Source organism: Portunus trituberculatus, chromosome 22 (assembly GCF_017591435.1).
Source record: "Portunus trituberculatus isolate SZX2019 chromosome 22, ASM1759143v1, whole genome shotgun sequence".
Classification (NCBI taxonomy): Eukaryota; Metazoa; Arthropoda; class Malacostraca; order Decapoda; family Portunidae; genus Portunus; species Portunus trituberculatus.
Window position 1 is genome coordinate 7,692,776 of NC_059276.1, and position 6,455 is coordinate 7,699,230.

The following is a 6,455-nucleotide window of genomic DNA, read 5'->3' on the forward strand; positions in this document are numbered from 1 at the left end:
TTTCAACAACGGATCTTGTTTAGTTTGCATATCATTACGTCCGCATTCAGCCCTTGATTTTTCCCCGCCGCTCACGCTCCACCTGCCCCGCCGTGTTTACCTTTACGGCGTGTTTCCTGCGTGGACCCTCAGGTGGAGGCCGCCGCGGGGCTCTCCACTCTTCACATGCCGCCACACCGCCCTGCTCCCGCCGCCCCAGTGACATGCACCGCCTCCACCACACCTGCCATTGTTAAGCCATCATACTGCATCCACCAACCAAAACCACCACCATCACCACAAATGTCATCTTTACAGCACCATAATGTAGCCAACACAACACAACACTGCTGCCTTTGTTGTTTATGGTGTTGTAAGTGCCATCATTACTACTGATACTACTTATATTCCAGGTGGCGGTGGTGCTACTACCACTACTACTATTACTACTACTTCTACTACTACTACTACAACTAATAATAATAATGCTGCTGCTGCTGCTGCTGCTGCTTCTGTATCTACTACTACTACTACTACTACTACTGCTGCTGCTGCTGCTGCTTCTTCTATATCTACTACTACTACTACTACTAATAATAATAATAATAATAATAATAATAATAATAAAATAATAATAATAATAATAATAATAATAACCACTGCTACTACCACTACTACTACCACCACCACTACACTACTACTGCTACCACCACCACCACTACTGCTGCTGCTGCTGCCACTGCTGCTGCTGCTGCTGCTGCTGCTGCTGCTGCTGCTGCTACTGCTACTGCTGCTGCTGCTACTGCTACTGCTGCTACTACTACCACTACCACTACTACTACTACTACTACAACTACTACTACTGTTACTGCTACTGCTGCTAAACCCCTCCTAACCCCTCACAAGCCCGCCAAGCCTCCGTCCGCTCAGAAAAAATGTCGCAAAATAAGATGCTGAGATTATTTCCTCTCTTTCAATCGAACCTTCACAAGTCAATATTCATTTTATCCTCGATGAGATGAAAGCGATAAAGCAAATTTTTTTAAGCGCCAGTAAAGTTCCCCCATCACTTTTTTTTCGTGTGTGTGTGTGTGTGTGTGTGTGTGTGTGTGTGTGTGTGTGGAGCATCTCGTCCAGGTATCACATTACGCCGGGAAAAGTGCCAAACATGTTCGATCCTGTTTTTATTTTGCTCTGAACGCTCCGGATAAAGGTCGAGTAACAAGATATTTTTACAACAAACTACTTAATATAATGTAGTCTCATGTTAACTCTTTATAAAATCAATATTCCAGTCTTATTTTTCCTCTTGGCAGACAATTATTTCAAGTTATTTATTGTATTTTTTTCTACAGGTACACTTAATATGAAACAAAATCAGTTACAGCAAAGTAATATATAGATAATTAGTCACCAGCATTTCCTAAATCAATATTCTATTACTTGTTTTTCATACGTAATGGATAACAACTTCAAGGTTTTTTTTCAGTTGTATTAAAAAATCACTGCGAGTAAATCTTGACTTGAATTCATTTAAGGGGGAGGTTTCAAAATATTTATCTCCTTATTTTGGCTAATTCTCGGACCTGCAAGGGGACTGGCAACTTTGTGAGCCTTGGCTAGTTTTCCCTCTTACATAAAAAAAAAAAATCATACAGTAACCATGGAACTTAAACCTTCTCTAAATTGATTCAGCGTCTCTGTCTTCTTTCTCACATACCCGTCAATATCTTATAAACTTTCTACGTCAACACTTAAGCCAAAAAGAAATCTACATTGCATCACAAATCAATGTTCAACCTTCTTTAATACCATGACACGTTTCCATAATCACTCTGTTTACTATCTAGTGATTTCATACAGCTTCAGAAACTTATATGGGAATTAAAATAGTGAAAACTCTGGCCATTGACCTTCTGACCTCCATAGACCCTTCCTAATGTCAATAAAATTATCGAATTACACCCAAAACTCATGGTAAATATGTGCCCCAGTACTGAAAGGGTTAAACTGATGCACCATCCCTGTCTTCTTTCTCACATACCCATCAATGCATTACAAACTTTATACACCAAAACTTAAGCCAAAAAGAATAACACCCAAATTACATCCCAGTCGAATAAACTAAAATAATTTTTCAACCTTCCTTAAAATGACACACCGTCCCTGTCTCTTCATTTCTCGCATACCTTACAAACTTTCTACACCAAACCTCAAGCAAAAACGAATCACACCCAAATTACATCAAAGTCACATAAACTCAAATAATTTCTGTTGCGTTTTCTCTGACATAGCGAGCAATGATTTCAAACTTTCCACAGCAGCTTGAAGTACTCTTAGCCTCACTGATGACTGAGATACGCCAAGGCCCTTCAGCTTCCCTCTTGGTCGACAGATGCTGACCCGAGGGAGGCGTTGTCACAAAAGCACTCCAGATGATATCGCTTCGAGGGGCGTCAGTCTATCGGCGGATCAGGAGAGGAGGGATGGGGATAGGGGAAGGCAGAGGAGAGAGAGAGGAGGTTGTGTGGAGGAGGAAGGAAGGGGTAGAAAGGAACGGAAAGAAGTACAAGGGGTGTTGAAGTATGTTGAATTTCTCTCTCTCTCTCTCTCTCTCTCTCTCTCTCTCTCTCTCTCTCTCTCTCTCTCTCTCTCTCTCTCTCTCTCTCTCTCTCTCTCTCTCTCTCTCTCTCTCTGTGTGTGTGTGTGTGTGTGTGTGTGTGTGTGTGTGTGTGTGTGTGTGTGTGTGTGTGTGTGTGTGTGTATGTGTGTGCAAATTTGATATAAAGTAAAATAAAGACTAACTCGCGAGAGAGAGAGAGAGAGAGAGAGAGAGAGAGAGAGAGAGAGATAATGAAATCGAGCATAAGTAACAAGTATTGAAAATTGACTTTATATCAAATCTTTATTACTACGTTCATCTTCTACCGATTCTGAACACAATTACCTTCCTCTTGTGCATCAATGACACGTTTTGTACGCGTCCTGTTATGCCTCGTGTCCCAAAACCTGTACTTTTCTCGTTTATGAAAGTGTATTTATATTGAACCTTTTTCCTTTGGCTAAACAGGTTCAGATCTCCTTCCCGGTTTCACTTTTTGAGTTTGATGTCTCTATTGTAACTCTCTTTCTCATTACTATTCATCTTCTCTTCCTTATCAGTCTATTTATTTTTCCTTGGCCAAACAGTTTCAGATCTTCTTTACTGGTTTATTCTTTTATTTTAATGTCTTTATTGTTGCTGTTTCTCATTATTTTTCATCTTCTTCTCATCTCCTTTTCTTTATTCATCATTTTATTGCTTTTTCCCTCGCCCAAACAAGTTCAAATCTCCTTTACGGATTCTCTTGATTTTATTGTCTATATTGTTGCTCTCTCTCATTACTTTTTATCTTCTCTTTATGTATCAATCAATTTTTTTTCCTTGGCTAAACAGTTTTAAATCTCATTCTCTTTTAAGTTTGATGTCTCTATTGTTGCTATTTCTCTCAGTCTTTATCATATTTTCTTTATTCATCGTTCTGTTGCTTTCTCTCTTGGCTAAACAGTTTCTCATCTCCTTCACGGGATCTCTTTTGACTTAATGTTTCTATTGTTGCTGATTCTCTTCTTTTTCATCTCCTTTTCTTTATCTGTCCGTCCATTGCGTTTTTCGTGCGTTTTCGTTGCGTTTTATTTTATGATAGTCTGTGTTTTTTATTTCTCTATCGTTTTCTTGATTTTTCACGTTTTATTTGGTGTTATTTGGTGTCATGTTCAATTTTAATAGTCCTGAGAAATTTGTTAATGTCATCTTGCTTTTCCCTATACTTTCTAAATCCCTATCAAATCTACTAATTTATACTTCAATTTTACCATTTTTCTTGCCTTATTCTGATGTTTTGTTTGGAAGATTTCATTATGTCACCCTAGTAATATGCTGTACCATTTAGGGGCCGCCGTGGTACAGTGGAACCATGCGTGCTTTGGGGTCCGAGGGGTCTCCAAGCGCACGGGTTCGAATCCTGTCCACGGTCCGAGTGTAGGTTGGGCTTCCTCACTCGGGGCAACGGTTTCCTGGCGGGTGGGTTTTCAGATAGGAGGTACCACAAAAAGTATCTCCTTTAGCCCAGAAATTCCCGTGAAAAGCCCACGTGGTATAAAAAAAACTATCGAATCTATTACTTTATATTTTTGTCAATTTTTTTAATTTAATTCATTTAATCTTTCTCGTTTTGTGAGATTTTACTATTTTTTCTTGATCTTATCGTTGCTTTTTTTTATTTTCCATTTTTTTATTCTTTTTATTTCGTAAAGTATTTGTTCAGACAATTTTGATACACGTTTACTGTCACTCTGGGGAAAATACTAATCTCTCTCACTTCCTTGATTCTTTTCCTTCTCTCTTTTTTTTCTGTTTTGTGTGTGTGTGTGTGTGTGTGTGTGTGTGTGTGTGTGTGTGTGTGTGTGTGTGTGTGTGTGTGTGTGTGTGTATTTGAAGTGAAGCATTTCATTTTCAAAGCAAAGGCTGTTCATCTTTTTAACAATTAGTAGGAAGCCTCGACTGGATTTATATGCACCTTCCATTGTATTGCTTCGGTGAAATTGAGAAAAAAATTAATAAAAAACAACGTGCAAGAATAGATAAAAGTTTACTAGTTTATAGAGATAGTAAATGTAAGTCTCTCTCTCTCTCTCTCTCTCTCTCTCTCTCTCTCTCTCTCTCTCTCTCGCTCTTGCTCTTGCTCTTGCTAAGACAGTAAATTTATCTCTCGCTCTTTCTAAACGCACGTAAAGGAGATAAAGTTTTAATATAACGAAAGTGCTTGCTACAAATTTGAAATATAACGTAGTAAGCAAAAATATGTCGTATTTCATATGTAATGCAGGAAATAAAATATGGTGTTTGAAATAATGTAAAAGATATATTTCATTTTCTACCAAGGAAAATAATTGAATACAAACTCACATGTAATGATATTTTTTTTCTCAGCATGAGCAACAATTACATTCAAAACCACAGAGAAAGAGAGAGGAGAAAGAAATGAAAAGTAGGAGAAAAAATGGAAGCAAAATAAAACTAGAGAGAGAGAGAGAGAGAGTGACAGGTGCACCGAATGTACTTACCTGACTTCACCTGAAATTCTTACCTGTGTTGCCGTGAAATTACTGATAAGCCACTTCGTTGCTCGCCGCGGTAATCTGTGTTATTCTGTCCCGCCTCGTAAAAATCATCAACCCTGCAGCTAGAGAGAGAGAGAGAGAGAGAGAGAGAGAGAGAGAGAGAGTGATTAGGTACAGCAAAAAATCGTGATCCAGGCTTCTCTCGCACACGCCCGCACGCACACCCTCTCCTTCCTCCTCCTCCTCCTCCTCCTTCTGCCCACGCCTTCACCCCCGTACGTCTCACTAGTACCCTCCAAAAATAGAAAATAAAAGCAGTGACGGTAATATTAAGACGATATGGAAGAGGTACTGTTCTGTGTGTGTGTGTGTGTGTGTGTCACGGCGTGTTCTTTGCCCCGTGGTTGCTCTTGGCGGTCTAGGAATGCTAACCACCACTCGTGCTTAGATTGCGCTGGGAATATAATGCGATACACACTCTCTAATTCTTGTAACTTAACTTTCTCGCTCCAGTGGTTCAGTGTGGTGGTCTGTGGCGCTCTGATATGCTCTAGCGTGAAGTCTAATCCTGCTGTTTTTCTTCTTCTTTTTCTATTTCTTTCTATTCTAGTATTCTCCAGTCCTTATCTGAGTGTTGTAATAGTTTTTTTTTTTGTTTGTTTGGTATTTGGGGTATTTTAAGTTTTTTTTATCGTATTCACTATCTTTGTTATCGTTTTGGTTTGAATCTTCTTTATTTATTTTTATTCTAGTATGCGCCAGTCCTTATCTGAGCGTGGTAATAGTTTTGCTTTATGAGTTTTGCTATTTCAAACTATTTTTTTATCGTATTTGTTATCTTTGTTATCGTATTAGTTTGAATCTTCTTTATCTATGTTAATTCTAGCATGCCTCACTCCTTATCCGAATCTGGTAATAGTTTTTATATTTTTTTTTGGTTTAATGTTTTTGCTATTGTTTCTTTTTTTCGTTTTCACTATCTTTGTTATCGTAGTTTTTAATCTTCTTTATTTATCTTAATCATCTACTGACTTTTTGTTCTTATTATCATATTTACTGTTTTCTTTTTGTTAATCGTTGTTATCTTAATTGTTTTTCATCTTACTATCTTTGGAAAGAAGAAAAGGAAACAAGGAGGAAGTGTTAAGAAAGTCAATCTTTAATTGTCACTTAGGGTATGAATCAGTGTTCGGAGCTTCGAGGGGAAATTGCTTCAAACTCTCTCTCTCTCTCTCTCTCTCTCTCTCTCTCTCTCTCTCTCTCATATATTCTTCGCCTTAATATGAATTGAATCTGGATTGGTGAAATTGGTGAATATGATTTCTGAACCATTTGTGGATTACTCCCTTTGCCCTGAGGAGAGAGAGAGAGAG